Source organism: Rhynchophorus ferrugineus, unplaced genomic scaffold, assembly GCF_030347505.1.
Source record: "Rhynchophorus ferrugineus isolate W39M unplaced genomic scaffold, kcgeb_rfMv2 rfM7, whole genome shotgun sequence".
Lineage (NCBI taxonomy): Eukaryota > Metazoa > Arthropoda > Insecta > Coleoptera > Curculionidae > Rhynchophorus > Rhynchophorus ferrugineus.
In genome coordinates this window covers 10018739-10034048 of record NW_027472586.1, presented here as the reverse complement: position 1 = coordinate 10034048, position 15310 = coordinate 10018739, and the positions used below count along the sequence as shown (strand labels likewise).

The 15310-nt window shown below is 31.7% G+C and overlaps 1 protein-coding gene across 3 annotated transcripts in view; it reads right to left on the bottom strand.

Moving 5' to 3' along the window:
- The window catches only part of LOC143199469 (NADH dehydrogenase [ubiquinone] 1 alpha subcomplex subunit 1), a 125519-nt gene that overhangs the window by 79688 nt on the left and 30521 nt on the right, over nucleotides 1-15310 (bottom strand). The window contains exon 3 of one of the 3 annotated variants that reach the window (XR_013006430.1): nucleotides 10584-10705. The exons of the other annotated variants lie outside the window; for them this stretch is intronic. The gene's annotated coding sequence lies outside the window, so the exon portion shown is untranslated. Of the gene's footprint in view, nucleotides 1-10583; nucleotides 10706-15310 lie in introns of those variants that run through there. 3 annotated transcript variants of the gene reach the window in all.

Here is a 15310-nt window from a genome sequence, read left to right as displayed (position 1 = left end):
ATATTGTTACTGAAATCATAAAATAATACTTATTGCCCACGGGCAGATTGTTGAGGTGGATTTTTTAAAATTTAAATTATTTTCGGAGACATAGACATAGCAGCATACGGTCTCTAATCCGGCTCACCTGGAACGGATCGAACATTAGGTACATCAGATCTTACTGCCTGTATGTTTTAGTTGAGAAACCTAAAATATTTTTTTATATTTATTACATTGTTACCGGTCTTTTCTGACTAACCTACAATTTGTTTTCACAAAAACTTATATATAGGCAAATATCTAGAAGCACCCATCGGCTCTATCGTAGTTTCTGTATCTTAGTTAATACACTACTATACTACACAATATTAACTGGTTTGATTGTTCTGAGTCTGTGACCAGTTCTAATGTTATCCAAGAGTTGTAATACTTCAATATGGACGTGACAATGGAGTATCTTTTCATGCCTTCTTTGACTTTCTTGATTTCCTGAATTACAGTCGCTATCTGAAGGTTTCGCTGTATGAAAGCAGTCCTGTAGCATCTGGGAGCACCTGCAATACTAGTCAGGACTTTGGTCATGAAAATTTGTATCGTATTCATATTACTATTCGTGGAACATCCCCTAATTCATTTGCTATATATATATATATATATATATATATATATATATATATATGTATGTATACATATATATATCAATTCAATCTATATATGTTGTTTTTTACTTAAATTTCATTGGGCAATTAAACATGACGTCAAGGGTGTCACGTGCCACGTGTCATACAACATTACTAATGAGCCAATCAAATGTCTTCACAGTAAAATATTTCTCTTACAGGTGCCTATAATGGAGATTTAAATTGACCAATCAAATTACTTCAATGGCCAATCAGATGTGCTATTATGTTAAAATGAATTATATTTGATAACATGTATACATATATATCAATTCAATCTATATATGTCTAAATAGTTTTCAATATTTAGAGTTTTTTTCCAATTAAGCAATATATTTTTTTGAGTTTAAACTCCAGTTCTTTCCTCTTATTTCTCACATGTTCCTTCCAGAACAGTTGTGCTCGTAATTTACTTGAAATTTGGTGAGAGCCCTCAAGAAAATTTCGTGTGTAACCAGTAGATGTACCTCCAGTTATCAAAATTTCATTTAAAACCAAAATTTTCGAAAAACATTTTTTTTGCTGTTTTTGGTAACTTTTCATTGTTAGTGTTAACTTAGCTGCTGGTTCATTGAAAGAACATGTAAATAATTCACCATGTAGGTCAATTATTGAATAGTAAGAAAGGGTACATATTTATCATTTCTATTACACATCTTAATTTCTTAAAATGTTATTGTGGAAGATTGAATGGGTGATCTTTTGGTTCATTTATGATCATTACACGAATTCATAATACACTAAATATACTCTATGTCTTTTACGTTAAATAAATAGTTGTTTAGACCTCTTAGAAGAGAAATGGAGCAAGAAAATTCAAAACCATAACAAAGTTTTTAAAAAACCCTCGTTTGGTAATTTGTCGAACATTTTCTTTGACTTTTGTAGGATTGTAGCACTTGTCTAGATTAAGAATTCTCTTTTTGTTTGTTTCAGGTTACTGGGAAGGATGAAATTATAATGCATTATTATATTATAGTTATTTAATGCTTAATTATTTTATATTGTATTATATTCCGATCACCTTTGTTAATGTATTAGACCTACAAATTAATTGTAAACCATTTAAAACAGATGGTTACTGTATATTAAATGGCTTTACTCTTCAGTACGTGTCATTTCGCCATAGTGTGAGCAAAAATGTTCTTCAGTGAGTCGAAAATGTCTATCTTTATTGTTTGAAGAAATTTGAAGAAAAAGGAGACTGAAGGACATCGGATGCTGTGTCAAGCTTGCTGGACAGTCAAAAAATGTTGAAGACTTGAAGAGAAATAAGCACAATTGTCGGTATTAACATAAGAAACCAACTCCAACTACTTAAAGAATTTGAGAATGATTTTAAATCTTGAATATTTTGTTTCGTATCAATTGAAGTTAAGATACATTGAAAGGCATTTGGTCTTGTGTAAAATTCTGTTCGAACGGCAAAATCGGAAAGGTGTTTTGAATCGTATTGTTACTGGTGATGACAAGTGATGATGATGATGATAAACCGATGCCTTTGAGCCAGACACTGCGCGAAAAACGGAATACGAGCAAAGACTCAACAATGTTATTCTTCAGCACGACAACGCTTGACCACATGTTGCAAAACTGGTAAAAACATACTTGGAAACATTAAAATGGGAAGTGCGTATTTGGCGTATTTTCCAGACCTTGCTCCATCTAATTACTATTTGTTGAGACATATGAGCGGTGACCTGTCTGACCAGCGCTTCATTTCTCATGGAGATACCAAAAATTGATCGATTAGAGGATAGTAGCAAAGGGTAGATCGTTTATTCTAGATAGAAACCGTATATTACTTAAAAAATAGGAAAATACAGCAGCTATCGATGTACAATACTTTGTATAAAGTGCATTGTACCGAGTTTTCACAATAAAGCTTCAAATTATCTTCACTACATAGTATAAAACAAAGTCGCCTTTTCTGTCCCTATATCCCTATGTGCGCTTAAATCTTTAAAACTACGCAACGGATGTTGATGCGGTTTTTTTCAATAGATAGAGTGATTTAAGAGGAAGGTTTATATGTATAACACATACATAATATATTAAGGCAACATTGCTAATTTTAGAGGTTTCTAACGTGATGTCGTAAATTAACCTAGGCTTTTAGGCTTATTTAGCAATTAGCAAAAACGCTGCCTAACCCTACGAGTTAGATCAAATTAATGTACTACAGTATTGTACACCATAAAAAGGTCTACAAAAAAGTCCGTGATGGTATATGTTTATCTTTTAGGGATAACCCACATTAACCAGTTTTATTGTTTACTTTTTACGTGAGAAAATGGCTTATTTACGAAACTATTTTAAGCAATACGGCATTAATCCTTATCGAATTAAGTAGCTTAAATACAGTGTACAATTAATATAGATCAATATGGTTCCTTACAGCATGTAAATTAAACAAATATTTTCGGAGATATTACAAATTTAAAATTTGCGTTTAAAAATGTGTAATGTAATAAAAATTGTATGAATTTAGATATTCCAAAGATAGCAGGAAATCTTCATAGTAAGTATAGGGGAAGAGGAATTGTTTTACTCCAAATTTAATGCATGCAGGCCAAGGGCAGTAATGAATGAACCAAAAATACTGGATCGATTTTAATCATGTTTTCATTGAGTGACATAGGCATATATATTTTATGCCCGTGCAAAGTCGGAGCGGGCCGCTATGTTTTTATATACAACGTTCATATTTTTTCTGTAGTGTATTTAATTTAGTATCAGCATTGCACCCGTGCGAAGCCGGGGCGGGTCGCTAGTTAAAACTAATTTATAGACCTAATAATTTTTTCTAATCTAAACTACATATTTACAAAAATATCGAATAGCGTCGTTCGATATAACAAAAACTATGAAGGTAGCTGAAGAACTAACAGTCTGTCTATTAACAATATGTTCGGAGGTTTTTCTGAACAACATTTTTATGTAAATATGCCTGTTTATACTTATTAAACTAATAATTCATTTTTACTGTTATTGTTATAGAGAAATAATGTTTTTAGCAATCTAATATATCAAAAATTTCGATTAATATATCATACTTGGTTGTATAAGCACGGCGGTTATTATGGAGAGACAGACGGGTGTGTCGCGGGAGTGTGAATCACAACCTGCTGCCTGGTCGATGTATAACCGAGGCATATTACCATTTTAGGTATCAGTAGAGACGAGGGCAACATTTTCAATTGATATGGAATAGTAATAACCTCCGTTGTGCAGTACGTTTCTTTACTTTCATTCAGACATCTTTAAAAATTTATATAGCGTCAAAAAATCATTATTTCATATTAGTAGCAACAAAAAAGAAAATCTTACTAACGCTAATTATAGCTTATTGATAAAAAAATTAAAATAAAATGACTACACATAACAGATCGATTGAAAAGTCCCCGACCTACCATACTAAAACACATTTTTTTGGCAAAATGATTTTTTTTATTTAACATAATTCCCTTCAAGGGTGATCTCTTCGTTCGACGAAAATTTCTTCCCAGAGAGCATTCTTTTGAGATCTGAGAGCAAGAAATAGTCGCAGGGGGCCAGATCTGGAGAATACGGTAGATGAGGAAGCAACTCGAAGCCCAATTCATGGCTTTTTGCCATCGTTTTCACTGACTTGTGACACGGTACATTGTCTTGGTGAAGCAGCACTTTTTTTTTCTTCAAATGCGGCCGTTTTTCGGCGATTTCGTCCAAACGGTCCAATAACGCTATAAAATAGTCGCTGATGGTCCTTCCTCATACCCAAATATTCATGAATGATATGATGTACAGATTCAGTTGATATCTTTAGAGTGTCTGCTATTTCATTCAATTTCAATTTAGGGTCATTCATAATCATTTTGTGGATTTTTTAAATGCTTTCGTCGGTAACAACCTCTTTTGGGCGTCCGCTGCGTTCACCGTCTTCGGTGCTCATTTCACCACGTTTAAACTTAGCATACCAATCCTTGTGGTGGATTTCCCTGGGGCAGTGTCCGGAAACTCGGCATCGAGCCAAGTTTTTGCTTCAACTATATTTTATCCCTACAAAAAGCAATATTTTATCGACACGCGAAATTCCTTTTTATCCATTTTTTCACAATAACAAAAGTTGCTTCACTCAAAATGCTATAATTCCCAAACTAACGATACGACAGCTGTCAAATTTATACACGCATCTTTTGAGGGTTAGGGATAACTAAAAAACATATAGATTTAATTCTAGTAGCGCCATATATGCGTCAGGCCGGGGACTTTTCCATTGACCTGTAAATATCATTTCAAAATGAACAAAATGATAACAAGACAAGTCAAGCATCTAACATATGAGTTAATCAACTATTAACTAAATTCAAAAAATAAAAACAACACTTTTTGATATCAGTTAACGTAAGTTAATATTAAATTATCAATTTCAGATGATTTAGTTATCTTGCACGGTTATGTGATAAATTACCGATGATATATATGAAAATTGACGCTATAAAACAATTTTAACACTCCCGTGTTAAAGCAAATATCATAGATGTTTAACATAAACAGATAAGGTATTTTCAGAAAAGTGTGAAACATGCTGTGGTGCACTGAGGACCTTCATAGAAGCTTGAATGTTCTTTGTAAGTTAGTGTTAGTCTTTAAATTCAAACTAGCGTTTTCGGTTAGCTTTTATAGAGAGGATACAGTTAAATTCACCATTATATTGCTGGCATGGTCTTTGCGCATGGTTCAGTTACCGCCATGTTTGTTAATTCCCCCTAGTTTGTAATTTAGAGAGATGCGACACGTGATGTCGCTTTCCGGTTACGTTATTTTGGAGGAAACTGACAAGAAACATTTTGAAAATGAATTTATTATTTTAAAAAAGTGTATACATTATTTGTAACACGTTATACTTCCACAACTATAAAAATGTTGAAAGTTGTCGACGAACCGGATAATAGTTAAACAGGAATTAAGCCTATTAACTTAAGAATGATATAAAGAATGGGATAAGAAATTAAAAAGCTAATAAATTTTAACATCGCAGGTAATTTGAGAATTTATTGTCTATTCGTAATAATATAACTTATACTTAAGGAGTTAGTGAAGCATCAATCATTTAAAAATATAAGTTACAAAAGCTTTTTAAAAGTACATGATTTGTAGATGGTGAACATTGTGAAAACTTAATACGTTTACATCAGTTGAATACAGATGATCAACCTAATTATTGGGATCAGCTTTAAGTGGCAACCAGTTGAACCTCAATGTTAAAAAAAAAACAGAAACAGAGTCTCTTTCTTAAATAGAATGTTGGTTTTCGACAACAAAGTATAAATGAGGTTGACTTGTACTGCTTTTGTTTTAAAGCTTCGTATTTAGTTTAGTAGCTTTTATTATATTTTTTCGCTATATACAATAAAATTCGTAATATGTTTTCGATATATTTTTATTGTAAATCTGTTAAAAACACTAACATATAATTAAAACAATTAATAATGATAAAGTTTCAAATGTTATAGTTATATAATCATTTCAACTAAAATATCAACAATAAAATTATTTATTTATACAGAGATATATTTTATTTTAATTATCTAATATGTACAATATAAATAACAATATAATCAATATGAATAAACCTAATAGATCTGGCTGGCCATGCTGAATCGCCACTTTGTGAAATTAGTCTTCGTGGAAAAATGTCATTCAATAATTGAATTGTTGAACGAGCTGTGTGTACTGTGGCCGCATCTTGCTGAAACCACATGTGCTCTAGTCCTTGCTCTTCCATTTCAGGAAATTTTGAACCATGTCTTGGTACCGTTCGGCAGTAAGAGCAACAGCAACACCTGGGCCACTTTAAAAAAAAATAGGGACCAATGATGTTTCCGGCATGAATACCACAACATATAGTTGTTTTTAGTGCATACAATGATGTTTCATGAATTAGTTGAGGATTCTGTGTTCCCCAAAACCGACTGTTTTGTTTATTGACGTGGCCACTGAGAAGAAAATGGGCTCATTATCAATTTAGACGAAAAATCTTCAATTTCAGACAGACAGCCTTACGATTGCTTTACTGTACTCAATTCGTTGATCAGGATCTCTCGGTAGCAATTTTTGGACTAATTGAATTTTGTACGGGAACATTTTTAAATCAGCTTATAAAATTCGCCTCAATCTGCGTGTAAAAATGTGTAACTGGGAACCACGTCTCCGAATTGGTGTTTCTGGAGACCCTGCAATACTATCGCGTACCAGAGCCGCAAATTCAGCATTACGAGACGTCCGTTATCTTCTAGAACGAAGCCTGTCTGCTGTCGTACCGTACTGTCGAAAATTCGCACGTAAACGATAAATTGTGGTTTTGTAAGGCACTGGCCGAATAGGATATTTTTGACGCAATTTCCGCTCAGTGGTAATAATGAAACGATTATTTTCAATAAATATTCTCAATATTTTCGGACGTCACAACAAAATGGTTAAAACGAAACTGAGTTAAACGGCACATAACCAAGATGGCGTGCAATCAAAAGGGTAGCGGGATTTTTCCCTTTCTGCCGGCATTGGCTTTAACGCTCTGGTGGGCATTTTTAATATATAAGGGCTTTTATTAATTATTTTAGTAAATATTCACTCCTAGTGATCAAGCTGTGTTCTAACAAACTATAATATATAGAAAAGAGTTAGTAGGATTCTACAGGACGAAAGTGAACAATTTTTCATAGCTAAATCTAAATATAATGCGGATAATGTCCAATTAAATATTACATTTAAACGATATATAAATAGATAAAAAGTTTTCACACGAAGAATTACATATTGACCTATAAATTAGTTTTAAAGGATTTATTTTTAATTAAAAGCTTTACTGTGAAAATTCGGTACAATGTATTTTATCCGAAATGTTATCCATCGATGTCCGCCGCTTATTCCCAGGCAATTTATGAACATCAACGATATGTCTTTTAGTATCTCAGCTCTCAGTATACTACACCAAGCTCATCACACCACAAACAATTTTAGATATTATTTTTAGGTCTTATATGGATCATCATCGATTAAAGGCTTTCGAGAACTTCTTGTTTGGTTGTTGTTCGCATGACGAAGTCAATGGAGCACGGTTGCTATAAGCTTCAAATAGCAGCTGATGATCTTCAGCCGCCTTTTTCTTCAAAATGAAATAAACAAGTAATACTTCACGCAAATATGATTTACTCGGTACAAATTGAAACATTTTTAACCCACTGAAAGGACAAATGATACTTTTGAGCCTGTCAAGTGAGGCTTTAACATGAAAGTTCGTTATAAATGTACCTGAAGCTATTTAATACACAATAACATCATTTGCTATACATCTTTTTAAATCGTTTATCGGCTTGATATATTTTCAAATTATCATTATTGTAAAAATGTGTTTTTAAAGACCAGAAAACAATATAGCACGCTTTCACAGAGAAATTTCCTTCTATATGGTGTATGTTATCTTAGAATCCTTCTGGTGATCAACAAATGTTAGTTAGAAAATCTATAGCAGTCTGAGGGATGTAGCAGTGAAGTGAAGAAGAGTTTTCCATTAGGGGTTTTGAGTACGTCTATGTAGATTTACACGGAGGTAACTGACTGTACCCATGATTTAAAATCAATATGTTAATAGTATTTTGACCTATTTGATAGCACTGTTTATTTAAATTGATAACGGTCTTTCGTGATGATGATGCTTGTTTCACATTTAGTTTCATTTCTATTAATTTCTTGTATACTTTCACAACGTTTCTTACCTTCGACGACAACTTACCCAAAGCCCCAAACTCTTGAAAGTAATTCTGCAAATTGTTCCACATACATTGTTGTTTCACGCCATGTATTGTTCTGAATCTAATAGACTTCTTTGTACAACTAATACAATCCAGCGGATCTAATTGCACGGAAAGAAGAGCCAAACAGTCAGTTCTCCAGGTTTTATTAAAATAGCTTTTTTCGAATGACAAGTAAATTGTAGCCTTGCCACGTTATTATCGTAAACTAATTAAGCATCGGTAATTAATGATTGCGAAGTCCGACCGCCATCGAACACCGAACGAATGTCACTTAATGTTTTTTAATGATTCTTAGCGGTAATTGTAGTTGTACGGACAAATAAATGTACCTGTACGAAACTTAGGCTTTTATGTGTCGAAAAATATTGCTTTATCCAAAGACAAAGGTAATTTAGAAAAAGTTTTCCTTGACAGGACTGTTACGTCAACGGCGACCTTAATTAATTTTTTTTTTCGTTCGATATCATCGATATCGTATGTATGTCGTTATAATTTAGATTATTGTGTAATAATTAGATAGTTAATTTCACTTCTAGTACGTCTCTTTCGTTCATGTGGCGGTCAAACTTTCTTTCTAATTGTGAAAGTTATTTTATAGGTAGAAAATGTTATGGTGGACAACCACCAACATTTGACAATTTGACTCGTGCACACCAAACAGTTCGTGAAGATTCGGCTCATTGCTTCGATTCCCTACGGTGACGGTTCAATCATTCTTTTTGGCGAGTATCTATACATTGGTTGCCTCATTTTGGAACATTGTGTGCGCGAAAGGATGTGAGGTTTGCATGTAACTAAAGCTCATAAAGCAAAAATATATACATTTTAGATACTATAGATACATAAAATAACAAGCAGGCATTGATAGGCAACCAGCCATATTTGTCAATTTGATTCCCGACATATTTAATTATTTACGCGCTACGTTCATATAACCAGGCGGTGCTGTCAGCTTTACCTTTTTTACGGTAGATTCACCGTTTTTGATAAACATGCATTTAAGTGAACAAATTTATAAAAAAAATTGTAATATTATAATTGTAATAATATTACTTTTTGAGCTTTCATTAAACAATAACGATTTTACAGCATTTTCGTATATATTTGTCTCCATTCAATTCGATGGAAAAGTGTATATATAATTTCCATAATTTTTAAAATTTTCATATATAAATTTTAATAGTATCATATGTTACCTTATATACAGTCCTTTCACTAAAACAGCCAATGGACGTCATAGGTGACGTCGAATATACCATCAAAGGCAATTTATGATAATGTAAAATTCCTTTTAAACTGAGAGCGGATTTCTCCTTCTCATCTTACTCTAGTTAAAAAGAAATAGAATGAACTATAATTAATAATTATCTACTATAATTAATCTACACGTATTAGTCTATAAAATTCTAATTTGTGTTGGAACTGGTTGACACTGTTGTCAAATGTGTACAAAATTCTTTAAAACATTAGTGATTATAATTAGAGGTTACTAATCGGTAAACGTTGTAAACAAAGTCTAAGTTAATGCGTCAATATTGGCTAAAGTCATACATTTTGAGGACGAGCTTGGCTGTGTTATTGGATAGACTATATTAAACATTTTAATACAATAAAATTCCCCGTTGAGCCTAAATAATTAACTAATTTTTATTAAGTTTTAATTTTAATACATTTTGATTGATAATATTATTATGTATCGAAATGTCAACAACCAATCAATTTCTTGTTTGTAATTGAATGGAGAATCTTGAAAATTTGACATAAAAAACAACAATAAATAAACATCAATACAATTAAAACTATTATTTATAACACAATAGTTATAAAACAGTTACTTTGATAATATTGATTTTTACTAAATTTGATATAATTTAATATTCAATAAAAAAGTTTTTTATAAGAAAAATAGAATTATTTTGATTATGTTATTGACATTCATATACAAGAGATGTGACCTAAAATAATAATGTTAAAATAATGTTACTATTGTAATTATCGGTTATAAAAATACTAATAATAACTTAGGATTTAGTAACTGATATTGGTATTGTATTTGTATGCTGAGGTGGAGTCCGGACGACATCTTTACCTGACAGTATTAGAAATATCAAATAAAATCTAATGCTGCCCGGTAAGATGTTAACAGTACTCCAATTTTCTTGTCCTGTCGTTGGATCGGTCCATATTTTTCTTGATCCGTGAGCTGGCGAGATGATTTGACACCAATAACCATAATAAACTGTCCTAGGATAAAATAATTGTCAGATATTAGCGTTGGGACCTATCGATTGAAAACAGTCGAAACAGTCGATTGTCAAAAAACCAACAACTAAAAATAGTAATATATAATATGTAATATATATATATATATATATATATATATATATATATATATATATATATATATATATATATATATATATATATATATATATATATATATATATATATATATATATATATATATATATATATATATATATATATATATATATATATATATATATATATAGAACCAAAAATACAAAACCAAAAATAGTAACAAAATCAGTCGGACCGAAAATAGCTACTGAAAACAACTGACTGAAACAGACACTTATAAAAAGTAGTAAAATCAGTCGAACCAAAAATAGCGACTGAAACAGTCGATAGTAAAAAGTAGTCAATTATTAAACAGTCGATAGTTCCCAACACTATCAGATATCGTCTACAGAGCTGATTCGGTATCACTTGGGACTGAAATGAAACCATCCAATGCACGTAATGTTGGGCGTTATGCGAAGGTAAGACATAAAATACGAAAGAAAAGTTATGAACTGTAAAAAAACGGGCGATACTTCGTCACTATAATGCGGCAATAGATCGTAAAAAGTTTACAGTCAGTTTTATAATCAATGAAACTGTCAAGCGGGACATTGCGATTTGAAGCCTTATTAGTAACGACTTCTTTAGCGTTGATCGATACCGGACACCTCTACAGACCCGATCCAGTACGTCGCTAATTTATTTTTCCTCTTCGATTCGATCTATTGGCCTTGATATTATCATGGATGGACACGTGGCTTCAAACCAGGGTCACTGACCGTCGACAGACTGGGTCAACCCGTTTCTTTTAAACATATTTTTATAATTTTAAGATCTTGTGAAAATGTGTTCTAAATTAACAGTTATAAACTAATTTTGTATATAAGGAAAGTTCTATGGTAATACTAAAACTCTTGTAACTCTCTTAAGTTAGATACGTTTAAAGCAATTTAATGTAGATATTAACTTATTATTAGTGTTTTGATACATTCATCAGTACACAAGCAAGCAAGACGATTGCTGCATAAATAAATTAGTATATGTTTGCTAAACTAACTTAAGCTAATGTTTAAAGTAACACTTATACACTATACAAGTTTATGTGGTTTGGTTTGTTTCAATCTTCTGATTTCCTGCGTGTTGGCCATATTAGCTGTGTAGCTTCCACGTTGCTGCGATGTAATACCTTTCTTTCATGTTGCACGACGGAATATTGAAGAATCTCGTAGTGCCATTTGATTTCGAGAATTACGTAGTGATAAGCATTGGTAATTATGATTGGTTATGACAGCGTTGGGTCACTAGTTGGTTTGATGTCTTACACCCCATAAGTCAAAGAAAATGTAAAATATGTAAAAATAGAACAAGTGAATACGCTTAAGCATCTGATCATAGAAATCGAAAGTAATGAATGCCAAAACCACGAATTTGTAATACTAAAATGTAATTGTATAAAGCAATTAACACACCAAGTCCCACTTTCAGTTGACAGACGAGGGTATTGTCAAAGTGAGATAAAAGTTAGATAGAGAAATGAAATACCTCAGAAGATTTGGAGGTGTAACAGAGATGCACAGGATAAGAGCCGTAAAAAGGTACATAGAAAGGAAAGAGCTCAGTTTGTAGGGATTGATTTACAGCGCATATAGGACGCATGACAGGTAAAGAGAATGAATGTGGGAAACAAGGATATGAGAAAATTGGGAACTCCAAACAGACTTTATCATTGATTGATAAATCTCTTGGTTATTAGACCAATTTGGGGCTCTCCATCTTCCATTACTAACCAGCACACTTATCTAATTTTTGCTGTGATCTATTCAACTTCTTGTCCAGTGTTAAATTAATTTTGAGAAATAATATTTGAATTTCTATTCCATTAGTTTTTTACAAGAAAACTACTGAGCAAAAAGCATCGAATTTTGCCACGGTATTTTTAATAGAGGATGGTTGTCATGCCCGGTAAGATGTTAACAGTACTCCTATTTTCTTGTCCTGTCGTTAGATCGGTCCATATTCTTCTTGATCCGTGAGCTGGCGAGATGATTTGATGCCAATCATCATAATAAACGATCCTAGGGTAAAATAATTATCAACAGAATTAGTCAGATATTAGCGTTGGGAACTATCGACTAAAAACAGTCGAAACGGTTGATAGTCGCAAAACAGTCGATAGTCAAAAAACTAGCGACTGAAAATAGTAATTACTATTTTCAATCAAGACGTACGAACCATTCTGTGTAAACTGTAAGATCTCTTGGTTATTAGGCCAATTTGGGGCTCTCTATCTTCCGTTACTAATCAACAAATTTATGTTATTTTTACTTTGATCTATTAGTGTTAAATTAATTTTGAGAAATAATATCTGAATTTATAGTTCAATTCCATTAGTTTATAACAAGAAAACTACTGAGCAAAAAGCATCACATTGTTCGTCAAAAATTTCAGGAATCAAATACAATTTACAAAAAATGGTTTTCTCATTTAATTCGATTTTGAAGATGAATTTTGCCACCGTATTTTTGATAGAGCGTGGTTCTCTTCTTTTGAAAAATATGTATCGAGGAAGGGTGTAGACACAACACCAGTATTAGTAATTAAAAAAATTACAATCACACACAATTACACATAACTTTCAAGTCCACTGAAAGTTACTGTTATGAAGCCTACAAATGTTTATATCCTTGATATATCGAACATGCCCGACCAATCGTCTAATATTGATTTATTAGATACTAGTTTTATATTCATTAATTTTCAATGAAGATAAATGACATATTTGGCTGGGCGGTTGTTGCTACTGGTTGCTTGTATCAAACATTTTTTCATGGAATTTCGATGGTGCCAAGTAGCAGGTACTTCTATTAATTATGTGACAAGGTTGTACGTTGTCATCGCACTCGACATCAGCGATAAAACTTACATACCTACTATGTATAACTTGATTATAATTTAATATTATTAATTCATGTTTTTCTATACACATTGTATTGATAATGCTTGTCGATGTTGATTTATCTGTAAGTCATATGAATAAATAAATGTTACTTATTATTTATACTATTACCATAACATAACAGTAAGACTAATGTAATTGTGCTATGTCACTAAGGTTTTCTTTTTACAATGGGTAATCTTGTTAGAGTTTGTGACAGTTAATAAATAAAAGTGATAAAACTTGTATTAGTTTTAATAAAAATAAGTAATTGTTGATCACAAATTATACAGCAAAATAGAGATATAACTTCATGGAGAAATGCTTCGCCACATCTATTATCCAGATGACACGACAATCGTCTCTTTGATTCATTTTATTGGTTGATTTGAACTGGTATATCAATAGCGCTTGATTCATTTTATGGCTATGGTGCGTTTGCCATTTTCTGTGCGCATGACATGGAGAGGGGTATGTTTAATATTTTGTCACGATAATGTGCCTGAATTATAATCAAACTCATCTAAGAAATATTGTGTAACCAGATATGTAACCTGATAACTTAAACAAATTCCAGTTCAATATAAAAATAGGTAGATCATGTAAAAATTTCTATATTATCTGTATTAAGAAGGTTAACATGTTTTAACTAATTACCAACAAATGGGTTGTAAAAACGTTGCCCAAGATATAGACCCAAATTATGTTCAAAAGGGATAATATTAAAATTATGAAGGTAATTTTGTGTCCCGTTGTAAAATAAGAGAGATTTTTATTGCAAAGTCAATGCGACATTTGAATAGTGCCAAATTATGCTGCCCTTTTAAAAGATTCTTATTAAAATAACAATAATAAATAAATCTATGTTGGCTAAGTGCCCAACCCGATATATTATGGTTAATTTAACAAAAGTTGTTGAATTTCTTGATATGTTAGAATGCAGAGTCAAAAATATATATCTTAAAAAAATAAATTAATGCAATTTTTATTTACATCCTGTTATGGCTATCTCTGTAGACCAACAAGATAAGATTAATTCTCAAGCCAGTATCTCATGTTCCATTTAGCAACTTCATCAAGATCATTTTAAGCTTTTCTCTCGTTTAGTTTATCGCCAGATTCTGCCATTTTAACGACGCGGCAGTAATTTTTACAGATATCTTTTTAAAAATGCATATTTCATATATTTTTCTTGTATAAAACACAATGATTCTCAGGATAAAATATTACAAATAATGATAAGATGTATGATATATTTTTGGACTAAGGAAGTTATAAAATTTAAACAGGAAATATTAGGATTTTTTTATTTTGAAAAAGATAGAACCCCAATAGAGTCAGATAGATTCTAATAGAATGCTGTAAAGAATTTTGTATTTGTTTATATACTGATTTTTTACATATGTAAATGTAAATGTAGTATGCTATACCATATATTGTTGTTTTTTATATTTATATTGCTTTTTACTTAATACATTTGTTTCAGAAATTAAATTGGATTTTTTATACTTTCACTAAATTTATTGTTTAACCAGGAATAGACGTTGAATTTCGTTTTTGTGCAGATCTTAATGGAGTTTAAACAAAAATCAGACCAGTTACCAGAGTGG